The 15,411-nt window shown below is 42.2% G+C and overlaps 1 long non-coding RNA gene across 2 annotated transcripts in view; it reads left to right on the top strand.

Moving 5' to 3' along the window:
• The first annotated feature begins 1,577 nt into the window (after nt 1-1,577).
• The window catches only part of LOC145656171 (uncharacterized), a 119,268-nt gene continuing 105,434 nt past the window's right edge, over nt 1,578-15,411 (top strand). For both annotated transcript variants that reach the window (XR_014121867.1, XR_014121866.1), the window contains exon 1: nt 1,578-1,597. This is a non-coding gene — a long non-coding RNA (uncharacterized LOC145656171). The remainder of the gene's footprint in view (nt 1,598-15,411) is intronic.

Genomic DNA, 15,411 nt, shown 5'->3' with positions numbered 1-15,411 from the left:
GAATAAGGCTGTAACATAACATAAAATGTGGAAAAAGTGAAGCGCTGTGTGTGTGTGTATATATATAAATATATGTCATTTCACTTTTATTGGGGATTAATTAGTCCAGAGGCCTATAAGAGCTTGTCAAGGAAAAAACGTGTGTATGGGTGCATGCATGTATATGTATATGTATATTAGGAACCAAGCATTAAACCATTAAGCTGCAATAAAACTGAGACACAATTGTCTTGGAGAAAAGAAAAACCATGTTCAGTTAGCACAGGCTGTATCAAAAGCCATAGAACCAGAGGACATTAAAATCATAATTCTCACCTTGCATAATCTCTCATGATTCAACTGTATATGTAAACAGATATGCATTGGTGTGTTGTAAGGTGTTCTGCCATTATCTGATGATATGTTTGCAGAAAGTGTGTTACATCTCTAGAGAGACAATTGCCTCCTGGCCTCTTTTTGGTGGAGAATGGAAAAAGATACACATATACACAGACCCGCGCACGCATGCACACACACACACGCACGCAGCATTAGTTTAGCTGCAGATGCAGTTACTGCATCAACACTTCTAACGTGACTGCCATGTGGCTTCTGCAAGTCCAACCCTCATCAACATGTGCTTCATGTATCTGGATCTCTTTTTATCTCATTCTTATTTTTTATGTCATTCTTTCTCTTTCTCTCTTATCCCTATAGGCTCTATTTGCTTTCTGCTAGCAAACAAGAGGTTAAAAAGACTATAAGAACCATCTCATGTACAGACAGTGGAGGGGGGGGTTGAGGTGTGAGTGTGTATGCACTCGTGTCTGTATTTGCCAGTGCCTCTGCCTTGCAGAGCTTGAAATGAGTTCAGAGGCAGTCTGGAGGTGAGACTGATCTCTTCCTTCCTTCTTTCTTCCTCCCTCCTTCTCCCTCTTTCTCTCTTGTTCATTGCCCTGGTTTTAGGAGTGTGATGCGATGGATTTGGGAGCGGAAAAGTACACAAGCGGATGTATGGGCTTCTGCTGCCCCTCCTCTCCACCCGAGAAGCCGATCCATGTCCTATCACCATTCCTGTGAGAGTGTGCATGAAGGGGAGAGAGAAGGAAGGGAGCCAGTGCTTGTGTGTGTGTTTGTGTGTGTGTGTGTGTGTGTTTGTGTGCATACGCGAATGTGTGCATGTCCCAGCACCCATTCTGAGGGGAGGAGGGAGCTTTAACTGGCCGTTGGATGTCACAGAAGCAGGAGTGTGTGAGAGAGCGCAGACAGAACAGCCGGGGGTCCTGACGGAAGAGGGAAAGACTGTGCGGAACGACAAGACAAGGGGCTGGCACGTGGACCTTTCAGCCAGCGCTTGCAAGGCATTGGACAATAGGAGCAGGCTGCACTACAACTCTCTGCCTGGAGCCCAGAAGCTGGTGTTGCCTGAGTCTTGACTTTGCGTTTTCTGAACGTTACGGCAGAGAGCCACTGTGCTGGGGGTCTCGTGGGCATTGCCAGTGTGCTGGAGGTGCTGGGTGTTACCTGTGCAGTGCGTATAAGGTTTGGGTGAGGGAGGGAGCAGCAGGGGAACATGGCTGTACAGCTGATGCCTGAATCCGCCATCTGCCTCCTTATGGTAAGTGAAGTGTTCGATCCCCTCCAAGACAGGAACACACACACACACACACACACACACACACACACACACACCTATAGCAGTGACTGCCACACCCTAGGGACAAAGTCTTCATTGGTCTCTCTGGCTAGATTGCTCTAATGTATTTGATTATTGTTCTCTAACACTCCCACCCGCCCTCTCTACACTCTCCCTCACTCTCTCTCTCTCTACCCCTACACACAGCACTTTGACCACGTGTACCTCTGCAGTAGGACAGCAGAACTAATGCAGCATAGAGATCGTCTCTATACTTAACATTATAATAATAATCTGCAATGCTTGAGAAATGCAGACTGTGGAATGTGGATTTTAAAATTGCAGGTCACCTTACCAAATTGTGGACTATTAAATAAAGTTTGTTTTATTATGCAGACTGTGTGTGTGTGTGTGTGTGTGTGTACACTGACTATTTCCCTTTGTTTGTTTTATCATTTTTATTTTCATTGCAAAATCTGATGTGTGTGTAGTCTTAAATAGCGTCTCATATGGAAGGTAAACACATACTTTCAGAGTTAGACTGATTTGACTGAAACACTAATCAATATCTTAACATTGTTTAACTGCAAAAGTGTATAAATGGTTTTGATAACCACTGAAAAGATATGGAATGATGAAATGTATGTAGGGCCATTCTAATGTACTACTGACCAATCATTCTCTGCCTCAGGAAGTGTCCTTAATCTCTTATCCAACTCTCTGAGAAAAGGAGAGCGATAGAGAGAAACAGACAAAGAAATATGTAAATGTGCAAAGTAAATGTGTGTATCTTGCTTATGGTCAAAGAAAGAAATCTAATAATTCTGTACTAGACAAATGTGTGACAGATTTACTTAGAGAAGTAAAATAGTTTGAGGAGTTCAGAGTTTTAATAGTGTTGCAGAAGAACAACAAAAACATTGCCTGAATTTCAGAATCCCAGAAAACAGGCACAGAAAATTTGAGAGCAGACTGCTAAATTCAACTAAACAATCCAAAAGAGCAGGGGGAGCAGTGCCAGTACCAGACAGCGATGGCGCAGGTCGGGACACTCTCTATGATGCTGTTGCAGACCAGATCAGGATGACGGACATGCTGTCCTTCTTCAGTCTCCTCAGGAAGCAGAGCTTTCTTCACTAAGGAAAAAGTGCTCAGGGACCATGAGAGATTGTTTGTGATTTTAAGAGAGTGTATGTTCTCACTCTTCACTGTATGTATTAGGGTGTGAGGCATTTGCATCCTTCTGTAGTCCACAATCATCTCTTTTGTCTTTTTGACAACCAGAGAAAGGCATGTCTGGAGAGACTGTGACAAAGGCTTTGACTTCTTTAATTATTTCTTTATTGTTTTTCATGGTATAAATAAAATGTAAAAAGGCAAATCTAAAGCAAACATATGAATCTAATTAATCTAATTAAGGCTAAAGTGAAAACAAAGCAAGCCCACAATAGTTTATTCTATTCTATTCTATTCTGTGTGATGACAATGGAATTGTCAACAAAACCAAAACTGTGATGTCATAATATCACTGACCATTGTCATAATAGCTATTCTTATAATCTGCTTGACAAAGGTAAAATTGGTCAGTCTGTTGACAGAAATGGGAGGTTGCAGCAGCAAAATGCAGTTCTGCTGCTCTCACAGAAGATCTTCGAAGAAGAAGAAAACGAAGATTTTGTTGGACAGGAACACACAAAAAGCAATGAGTAGATTGCAACAAGAACTACCTGACAGAGTAGATACGAAGGAAATTAGAAAACGACACTGTGTTAAAATTGGAAAATTTGAGGAGGAATGTAGTGGGAAGGAGTTGGAGGAGAAGCAGAAGGAGACAAAAAATGAACAGAGTGAAAGATGGCACCTGAAGAGTGAAAGAGAGGATCTAGAGAGTGAAAGACAACACCTGAAGGGTGAAAGAGAGAATCTTGAGAGTGAAAGACAACACCTGAAGAGTGAAAGAGAGGATCTAGAGCGTGAAAGACAACACCTGAAGAGTGAAAGAGAGGCTCTAGAGAGAGAAAGACAACACCTGAAGGGTGAAAGAGAGAATCTTGAGAGTGAAAGACAACACCTGAAGAGTGAAAGAGAGGATCTAGAGCGTGAAAGACAACACCTGAAGAGTGAAAGAGAGGCTCTGGAGAGAGAAAGACAACACCTGAAGGGTGAAAGAGAGAATCTTGAGAGTGAAAGACAACACCTGAAGAGTGAAAGAGAGGCTCTAGAGAGTGAAAACCAAAACCCAAAGTGTGAAAGAAAGAACCTGAAGACATTATGGGACAAAGTAGTGGGGAAGAAAACTAAGCAGCAGCGCATGGGGAGAGCCATGGCTGGGGAAGCTTTGTACTGCTCAAAGGGACCACACACTTCCCAAGGAGGACCAGCTAAAGAAATCGGTAGTATGCAGAAAGGTTTCCCGAGCACATAAAAAGGCTATGATTACCAACTGGCCAAAGAGACAGACGCTGTGCTTGACTACATCAGAACTATGTTTATAACCAGTCAATATGAACTTCTACCAATCCATCCAAAACCTGATAAAGGAGACCTGAATGACGATACTACTGGAACTACAAAATTACTGGGACTACTACTATTTAGCATTCTGAAAAAATAAAAATGAAAAAGTCCTCATGTTCTTTAAAAAAAATAAATCAATAAAATGTAAAAAGCTCAAAAAGCTTTTTTAAACATTGGCAACTGTGTATTTGATTTACCTCGGAATGGGTGCAGCTGGTTCATGGCGCATGTGTTCGAGCTTTAGCCTCTGTATTTGGCATTTCAGTGCATCGAGCAGTTGAAACTATAGCAAGCAAAGGCAAAAGGAGCTGTGCGGTCGATGTTTGTGCAAGTGGTCTTCCACATAGTCCCATGCTGTGTTGGGTTTAGGGTGTGTTTGCAGGGAGTGCCCAGCGCTTACAGGCTAAGAGGATTACAGTGGAGCATTGCAGGGACTGTCAGAATACAGAGCGCGCGCGCGCGTGTGTGTGTGTGTGTGTGTGTTTTCTCTACACATTTGGAAGAGAGAAAACAGAGCTGTGCTGTAGTTGATAATATTGCAGGCCTGGCACAGGCTCTGCTCAGAATGGTGAGAGAGCACTGGAGGAGTTTGGGAGTTTATTAATAGCGTTTAGCTCACTACAGAAGGAGTAGATCAGGGCTTTGCTGGGAAGGATGATGATAGGGTTTGATCACACCATTTAGCACAACATTGTCATGTCCATGCTGTGCATGGTTCTAAAGAAAAGGATCTTTGTTATTCAATCCAATACATTTCAAATTCAATTTTTCTGTTTCTCATGAATGAATGTGGACTATAGGATGGGGGGTGTCAACTGTTTGTGTGTGTGCGCGTGTGATTTAGACGGTTGAGAGAGTTGAGAGATAATTTCATGACAACGAACCAATTAAAATAAAAATTATTCACACTGTGTTGACAAGAGACACACACACAAACACACACACACAAAGAGAGAGAGAGAGAGAGAGAGAGAGAGAGAGAAAGAAACAAAAAGAATCACAATCAGGGCTCACCAGATCTCTCAGAGTCTCTCTGACAGGCCCTAATCCACTCCGCCAATTGAAAAACAGAAACTAGCAGAGAGAATAGCAGTGTGGCAGTATATGAATGTGCCCCCAACAAATATATAATTCACACACACACACACACACACACACACACACACACACACACACACACACACACACACACATCTTTCACACTTACACATCCATACTCACATGTACGCATGTATACACCATTGAACTACACACATCTATATTCACATGCACAAACAAAGACCCCACACAAATGTTTGGTCTTTGTGCAAATTCACTTGGAGGTAGGCCAACATTCTAGATATAAAATATGTGACAATAAACATAGCCTCAGTACGTTTCATTTCATGCATTTACATCTTGATCCACACAAACACTTTCACACTCCTTTGCCTCACACTTACAAACACAAGAAACACTCGGGTGGCCTTCGGTAGCAAGAGGGATGTCAGTGCACAAAACACTGACTTGAAATGTTTTTAACCCCCATTTCAATGAAGACCATCATACCTTGCAAGGTATACCATTCTTCCACTCTCCCGGACAACCTCAGGCTGTTCCTGGAACCGGCAAAGCCAGTGGTTTTGGCCTCTGTCTGAAGCACAAAGGGGGTATGCAGGAGGCGTAGCGGAGCGTGTCAGGAGGGTGGGCAGAGCCCTCTCCCAGCAGTGGCAGAGGAGAAAGGGCACATGGAGCACAGTGGCTACGGTTGACACCTGCAGGAGGCGACATGTGGGCAGGGCCAGTATGAGCCCACTGGGACCCACCTGCCACCACAGAAAACCCACCTGCTGTGTGTGTGTGTGTGTGTGTGTGTGTGTGTGTGTGTGTGCGTGTAGATTTGTTGACATTGTTCATGAGTCAGTCAATCATGTTTTTGGTGGATATCATGTTTTCAGCTCACAAATATTATAAATAATAATACAGGTAATAAAACAGGGAAGAAAGTAGATGTTAGCCAGTGCAGCATTTACTTAATTCATTATTCGTTCTTTTATGTTAGTGTGTAACACTTATATTGTAGTCTCCTGAAAGACAGACAGAGGCAAATATAGGTAAAGATAGCATTCAACTGTTATTCAGGGATATCCCACCATTGGGAGTGGACGATTAGGGGTGCTGGAGTAGGAAGGTATTTGTAGTACATTCCTGTTGTAGGCCTTCCTATAGTGTTTAACTGATTTCCATAACTGAAATACATTATAATGTTTAAAAGTTTAGAAACGTGAGCATAATACTCCAGCAGATGTAGCGTCCTGGTGTATGAATGAGTAGTAATCTTTCTGAAAGAATAAGTTTGATTTAATTCTCGTTTTCATTTCCTTGTGGATTGTATTATTTTATTTGAAACATTTGACTCAAAATAAAGAAATAGTGCAAAAATGTGAAAAGGCACTACAGGATGCGTCTTGAATAAACGAAAACCTCGACCAGATGTTGTAAACTTAGAACAGTAATTATGTTCTAAGAATGTTGATAAAAAAGAACAGGAATTTACAATATATACATTTTCCTGCATAGTATCCCAAGTGTTCCATCGACTGCACTCCTCTGGATGAGAATCTCAGATGTTGTTCCTGGGATCTGCTGGAGCCACTCTCCCAGTTTGATGGTCATCGTCCTGTGGTGGAAATTCAGCAAACAAGGAGTCAGATGTGGATAAGAAGATTTTATTGAGTTATTAGTTTCAAGAAAATGAGCGTGCCTATTTGCTTCGCTCCCCTTTGGGTGATTTCCCTCCCCTTATATAATAGCCGTAGCGTTCGAGAGAACGAGGGAGGGTTTGCTTCTGCTGAGACCAGATAACTCCTTGGAAGGAGTGTATTTCTTCAAGGACGTTCAATAGGGAACGTCCTGTTCTTCTAATCTTATGCTAAGCTTTCTCACGCTTTACAATGATAGAGAAAGAAACACAACAATATTTCCTTCACAGTCTGTAAAACAAATGGAATGTGATGCTTTTGAGCATTGCTATGGCAAAATGTTTTCATATCTGTTCTACAACACAGATTATATCGGTCTTGATAATATAATTCTTAATCAGATTTATGGTCCTTTTTACTCTGCTGACATGGGAATGTTAATATGATGGGCAAAGAAGGCAAGCAGTTATATTTGAGTAGTGCTGGACATTATAAATGAGTAAACATCACTATTTACACATTAGGACATTTTATTATACTATGACATGACTGTATTTCTCTGTAGAGACTGTAAATGTATAGGTCTATTTTATGTGATGATAATCCCCGAAAGGAATGTGTTCTTCTGAGACCAACAATATGGAATTGGGCTAAAATTGCACATCACTGAGAACCCAACCCAGTCTGTGCAACAGTTTAAAAGTACACAATCCAAAAGAAAAATAAAGTCCACTCCTAATGAACTTGTTTAGTGACACTAACGTTAACCTAGTGATGCAAACATGGTTAATTTTGCTGATCAGCACTCCTTTGAAACCGTAGGAGTCTCACCTCTCTGGTTCGTAGCCAGCCTGGATGCGCGTGGCGCTGTAGCGCTGAGCTGCAGTCTCATGCCCATGAGATGTGTTGTGGCCAAATGGCCCCTGGTGCTCAGGGTCGCGAGGCGACAGCTGCAATCTGGCTGGCTCTGTGTCGCCCACAATGAGGTGGTAGTCGATCTGGTAGCTGTCGTGCTTGCCATTGGCAAAGTGCTCATAGACATGGCCCTCCATGTAAGCGATGTCCAGTACTCCAATCCTCCTCTACAACCCTGCGTGAGCTGACGCCCCGGGCCTCCGCCCACCTCCCCTCTCCACCTGCACCACAGAGCGGCTCCTGGGACACTGCGTGCGCATTCACCAGTGGTTGTGCTGGAGCCACGCACACAATCCAAGTTTGTTCCTCAGATCGAGATGGAGAGCTTTCTCTTAGCTGAGGAGCAGAGTAAGAGATTCATCCAACATGCATCATACAAGCAGCAGCTGAATCAGGTAGAATGAAATACGGCTCTGATAGAGGCTTCGTCCCAAACAAAATAAAGCTACTGGGTGTCTTGGTAAGACTCTGTAAGTGGTGATCCCTAAAAAGGCCTGTCTGCTGCCATTGGACTACTGTTTTCTCTAAAGTGCTGTCTGGAATGTTGTCAGAGACAACATTCAGAGGGATTGGGAAGGAAAGCCTCTTAGTCACTACCTGTACTGCCCTCATTGCCATTGAAATATAACAAGGTTACAGTCAAGCTCTGAAGCTTCACTCAACACTCTGCCCAACCGCCTTTAATGCTCATAAAGTAGGAGTTTGCAGAATTTGTTTGTTGTTATGCTACACACTAAATGCATGGCACACAAATGTTTGATGCAGCAAAATGTCAGTGCTTTTTTAACAAAGGAGAAATGAGCACATATGCACCTTCCCTATATTATGTGAAGATGGATAATAAAATGATAACAGGTGTATCTATTTGTTGTTCTTATTTTAATATTCACATCAGGCTTGTGATTTTGCAAGGAAATTGTAACATAAATGTTCCTAGTGTTCTAGGGTTACTCTCCTGGGCTCATATTCTAATACAGGTGTGATAAGAACTTATATTTCTAAAAGAAACAATCTTTAAGAAACAACTGCATTTGCATAAAGGATTTATCTTTTATCTTAATGCTTAATGTTTTAGTGTGCTAATGTCTGATTTTAAGTACACTTAGTTAAAAAGGCTACCACAAGTACTGTTCAAGTTCAAGTTCAAGTTTGGTTTATTCGTCACATACATAGTCATACACAGTATAACTCGCAGTGAAATGGTGGAGAGTGCTCTGTCCAAACTGAGGAAAAGAAAACAGGGGTGCATAGAGAAATATAGACATTCTCTATATGTGAAATATATATATGCAAAGATAAATATATATATATATTCTATGTATGTACAAAATATATTAACAATGTATGTACAATATATGTACATTATGATTATATACACAATGTACAATGTATATGGTTGTGTATATATGTACACAATCTACAGAATGTACAGATCCATTTCGTATAATAACATATCTACAGTTGTTGTGTAACAAGGTCATTGAATATAAATATATATATACAGATATACAGTTATGTTACATTGTGGTGGTGGTCCCCACAGTTTATCAGTTTCCCTGATTCAGGGCCCGAATGGCCTGTGGGAAGAAGCTGCTCTTCAGCCTCTCTGTCTTGGTCTTCAGGGAGTGAAAGCGCCTCCCTGACCTCAACAGAGAGAAGAGTCTATTGTTGGGATGGGTGGGGTCCTTCACAATCCTCCTGGCCTTGGTCTGGCACCGCTTGTAGTAGATGGTCTGCAGGTCAGGAAGTTCCGTGTGAGTGATGCGCTCTGCTGAACGCACTACCCTTTGGAGTGCTTGTCTGTCCTGCTTGGTGCTATTCCCAAACCAGACTGTGATGTTCCCCGTGAGGATGCTCTCGATAGTGCAGGTATAGAAGTTCCGCAGTACCTTGGAGGGCAGTCTGAAGGACAGGTCCTGCGAGATGTGAACACCAAGGTACCTGAAACTATCTACTCTCTCCACCGTGGTTCCACTGATCCTCACAGGTTGGTAGTGCCGCTCCTGCTTCTTGCTGCAATCCACGATCAGCTCCTTTGTCTTACTGACGTTTAGGAGGAGATAATTTTCCTGGCGCCAGTTTTCCAGGTGTTTAATCCAGGTAGGCCCTCTCGTCGTTGTCCGAGATCAGACCCATGACAACGGTGTCGTCAGCAAACTTGACAATGATGGTGGAGCTGGAAGTGGCTGTGCAGTCGTAGGTGTACAGTGAGTAGAGCAGGGGGCTTAGGACACAACCCTGAGGAGCTCCAGTGCTGAGGGTGAGGGTGGATGAGGCGCAGTTGCCCACCCGTACTGATTGTGGTCTGTCTGTTAGGAAGTTGGAGATCCAGTCGCACAGGGATGTATGCAGTCCTAGATCCCCCAACTTAGTAGTGAGTAGGGAGGGGATGATAGTGTTAAATGCTGAACTGTAGTCGACAAATGGCATTTTAACATAATTTCCCCTCCCTTCGTCCAGGTGAGTCAGTGTAGTGTGGAGCAGATGTGCAATTGCATCGTCAGTGGAGCGGTTGTGGCGGTATGCAAACTGCAGTGGGTCCATGGAGGCTGGCAGTGAAGATGTGATGAAGTCTCCGACTAGCTTTTTAAAGCACTTCATCACGACTGATGTGAGGGCGACAGGTCGGTAGTCATTGAGGTCGGAGGGTCGAGGTTTCTTCGGGACGGGGACGATGGTGGATCGCTTGAAGCTGGACGGGACGATACCGAGCGTCAGGGAGAGATTGAAGATGTCGGTGAATACCGGGGCTAGCTGATCTGCGCAGGCTTTGAGGACCCTCCCGCAGATACCGTCTGCTCCCATCGCCTTCCTGGTATTCACCCTTTTAAACACTCTTCTCACGTCACTCTCCGTGACGATGAGAGGGCGCTGTTCTATGGTGGGCCCCGCGCATGTGCCATTGGCTGCGCCGATAGTGCCATTAGCACTAGCGCTGCTAGCATTAGTGCTGTTAGCACTAGCGCCGTTAGCATTAGCGCTGCTAGCATTAGCGCCGTTAGCATTAGCGCTGCTAGATGTAGCCTCGAAGCGAGCGAAGAATGTATTCAGCTCGTTCGCCAGAGACTCATCCGCACTCATCAGTCCGGAGGGTGGGCTCCTGTAGTCCGTGATCGTCCGTAGTCCCTGCCACAGGGATCTAGAGCCACTCCGCTGTCACTAAATATTAACTAGTTTCAACTTTGCTAATAGTTCTACTGATTTTCATAATTTTCTTCTTCTTTCCATTTGTTGAACATTAAACAGCTCTGTTTCATCTTCTCTCTCTCTCTCTCCCTCCCTCTCTCTCTCTCTCTCTCTCTCTCTCTCTCTCTCTCTCGAAGCTCCGCCTTGTGGTTTTAATATGCTCATCCACAATTCAATATAGAGCTCTACAGTCTATATCTGCACAGAGCTGATGAGTTTATAAAAGTCCACACTGCAAAATGTGCATAGTACTGACGTTTACATTACAATGCTCTGTCCAGTCTTGCCAAAGCCAGTTTTCTTTCAATTCAATGTATGTACATGAATTACTTGAAGACATGAATAGAAATCTATAGAGGCATTACTCATTATGTCATGACCCTGTTATCTATTAGAAACCCACAATTTATCTGAATTAATTATTCATAAATAAATTGTCAGCTTCATGTCCATTCAGATTTCAGTGGAGATCAGCAGGGGTCTATTGCTGTGTATTATTATTCATAACACTGTGCCTGCAAACTGTGAGAACAGACACACACAGGTTATTTTCCAGTCCTTGAGTGCTTTTGTGGCACTGCTTGACAGTTGGTGGAGTGTTCCCTAAAAGAGCCACTGAGCATGATGGATTCGGTAGTAGGAGTTTAGTGAGCAGAGAGGACGAAGACTTACGAGTGCAGGCCATGAACACCCCCCTCCACCTGAGCAGACATGGTCCTCTTCTCAAACTTCAGCTCTCCAGAGTACATCATAGAGCTACACTCAACATAGAAAATGACATTACACACAAGCATTCACTCACACACACCTTCCTCTCTTCCATTTTCTGCTGACCTTCCAAAGAACCCTTGATGCTATAAAAGATAAGAAAGACCATAAACAGAAATGTGTTTGTAGACAAAATATATCCTAGCATTTGAAAAACTGATGTTTTTCAGTGTACATGAAAAGGGAAGTAGATTCATCTTAACCCACATCTTGTTTTTTCAAATTTCAAGTTTGGTTTATTTGTCACATACATAGTCATACACAGTACAACACACAGTGAAATGTGTGGTAGATGAGTAGATGAGTACTGCTGTTGAGCCTTCTTACAATGACAATGGTTTTATTTAAGCCCTATTCAGTAATTACACAACACTGAAACACTGTTCAAAATTGTAGTTTCAAATAATATATAATGACTACTACATATGTAAAATATATAATAAGTTTTGGAAATCTGGGCTGGCAATGAGACCACAGAGGACTGTAAATGCACTTTTTTCACTGTGTGTCAGCCAAGTGAAATGTGTATGAGTAAGGGCCGATCACAGCTGGACACACACACGCACACACGCACGCACACACACACACACACACACACACACACACACACACACACACCAGGATGAGAGGAACAGGTCACTTAGCTGGTGATGATGTCAGCACCAGTGAAGTCTATGCTGAGGTCAAAACCCTTAGCTTCTTCCTGAACCTATATACATACACAAACACATGTGAACTTGACATGTACTTTACACACACACACACACACACACACACACACACACACACGCACACACACACAATCATATTATGTTAGAGACACGCCATCTCATGAAATTTTAACAGGAGATTGTGCAACGTTTCCGGGTTGATGAATATTGATGAGGTCTCTGCTGTGAACATTAATATTTCAGATGGAACATTAATGAAGACAATTGACATTTGTGAGACGTAAACCAACCACGTCACATTAAACACATCCTCATCTGTGATTCTAAACCAAACATTGCAGATACTGAGTTATAAAGAATCTGTAGTAATGCTGCACAGATGACAACAAAGCATATAATTCAATAAGACCCTCCCTCTCTCTCTCTCTCTCTCTCTCTCTCTCTCTCTCTCAGAGAGGGAGACATTTGTTGATGAGCTAGTGCCAGGCTGGCTGAGGGCCTGATGAAGAGTCCTTGCTCCTCTACCTCTCAGTGTGTATATTACAGTAGCGAACAGAGGGGTTCTCCATCTTCATTCATTAGTCTCCTGCGCTCTGTCTTTTGGCCCCAGCCCCCATGCCCCTTGACGAAGCCTATTTCCTAGAGGCCTTCTTTTCACACCCATGACATGATGACATCATTGCTGTGCTCCAGTCTTTGTGAGACACTGCTGCCCCATACAATTCATATACAGTCAGCATCTGCCTATTTCATTTCATATCAATTTATACTGTTTATTACTGCAGGTTAGAAGTCCTAATCAATTTAACCTCTTTTCTTAATCATCTCTAGCAGGGCAAGAATCCGCAGTGCCTGCAGATCACTTTTTTCCCCAAATAAATAATATTTTGAACAAAATATTACATTTATTTTTCCAAGAGTGTCAAAGAGTTGAAATTACAACATTTTTAATGAGGGCTAAACTTATTTCTCGCTTAAAAATTTCTCACTTAAAAATATCTTGATACAAATTCTGATATTAGTGCAACTACTGACTTGGCCCTCTATGCTTTGAGAGTGTTTTTTCTAATATTTTAGTTCTGAATTTTGAATCACTGAGATGCAATGGAGACCAGTGATACACCCTGACCAACGTTCTGTTTGCCCTTACCATGCTGACCCATCTGTTCCAATACTATGGCTACTGTTACATACTGACATGCCCTCCATCTCCTTCTTTCAAAACTGAATGACAAAAGGAGCCTAAAACGTGTGTGTGTGTGTGTGTACACTGACTATTTGCCATTGTTTGTTTTATCATGTATGCATGTGTGCATCTTTTCATTGCAAAATCTGATGTGTGTGTAGTCTTAAATAGCATCTCATATGGAAGGTAAACACATACTTTCAGAGTTAGACTAATTTGACTGAAACACTAATCAATATCTTAACATTGTTTAACTGCAAAAGTGTATAAATGGTTTTGATAACCACTGAAAAGATATGGAATGATGAAATGTATGTATGGCCATTCTAATGTACTACTGACCAATCATTCTCTGCCTCAGGAAGTGTCCTTAATCTCTTATCCAACTCTCTGAGAAAAGGAGAGTGATAGAGAGACACAGACAAAGAAATATGTAAATGTGCAAAGTAAATGTGTGTATCTTGCTTATGGTCAAAGAAAGAAATCTAATAATTCTGTACTAGACAAATGTGACAGATTTACTTAGAGAAGTAAAATAGTTTGAGGAGTTCAGAGTTTTAATAGTGTTGCAGAAGAACAACAAAAACATTGCCTGAATTTCAGAATCCCAGAAAACAGGCACAGAAAATTTGAGAGCAGACTGCTAAATTCAACTAAACAATCCAAAAGAGCAGGGGGAGCAGTGCCAGTACCAGACAGCGATGGCGCAGGTCGGGACACTCTCTATGATGCTGTTGCAGACCAGATCAGGATGACGGACATGCTGTCCTTCTTCAGTCTCCTCAGGAAGCAGAGCTTTCTTCACTAAGGAAAAAGTGCTCAGGGACCATGAGAGATTGATTGTGATTTTAAGAGAGTGTATGTTCTCACTCTTCACTGTATGTATTAGGGTGTGAGGCATTTGCATCCTTCTGTAGTCCACAGTCATCTCTTTTGTCTTTTTGACAACCAGAGAAAGGCATGTCTGGAGAGACTGTGACAAAGGCTTTGACTTCTTTAATTATTTCTATATTGTTTTTCATGGTATAAATAAAATGTAAAAAGGCAAATCTAAAGCAAACATATGAATCTAATTAATCTAATTAAGGCTAAAGTGAAAACAAAGCAAGCCCACAATAGTTTATTCTATTCTATTCTATTCTGTGTGATGACAATGGAATTGTCAACAAAACCAAAACTGTGATGTCATAATATCACTGACCATTGTCATAATAGCTATTCTTATAATCTGCTTGACAAAGGTAAAATTGGTCAGTCTGTTGACAGAAATGGGAGGTTGCAGCAGCAAAATGCAGTTCTGCTGCTCTCACAGAAGATCTTCGAAGAAGAAGAAAACGAAGATTTTGTTGGACAGGAACACACAAAAAGCAATGAGTAGATTGCAACAAGAACTACCTGACAGAGTAGATACGAAGGAAATTAGAAAACGACACTGTGTTAAAATTGGAAAATTTGAGGAGGAATGTAGTGGGAAGGAGTTGGAGGAGAAGCAGAAGGAGACAAAAAATGAACAGAGTGAAAGATGGCACCTGAAGAGTGAAAGAGAGGATCTAGAGAGTGAAAGACAACACCTGAAGGGTGAAAGAGAGAATCTTGAGAGTGAAAGACAACACCTGAAGAGTGAAAGAGAGGATCTAGAGCGTGAAAGACAACACCTGAAGAGTGAAAGAGAGGCTCTAGAGAGAGAAAGACAACACCTGAAGGGTGAAAGAGAGAATCTTGAGAGTGAAAGACAACACCTGAAGAGTGAAAGAGAGGATCTAGAGCGTGAAAGACAACACCTGAAGAGTGAAAGAGAGGCTCTGGAGAGAGAAAGACAACACCTGAAGGGTGAAAGAGAGAATCTTGAGAGTGAAAGACAACACCTGAAGA

The sequence above is a fragment of the Electrophorus electricus genome, unplaced genomic scaffold (assembly GCF_041902795.1).
Source record: "Electrophorus electricus isolate QZ-2024a unplaced genomic scaffold, ASM4190279v1 Scaffold53, whole genome shotgun sequence".
In the NCBI taxonomy this organism is placed as follows: domain Eukaryota; kingdom Metazoa; phylum Chordata; class Actinopteri; order Gymnotiformes; family Gymnotidae; genus Electrophorus; species Electrophorus electricus.
Note: the sequence above shows the minus strand (reverse complement) of the source record. Positions and strands in the feature narration are given on the sequence as shown.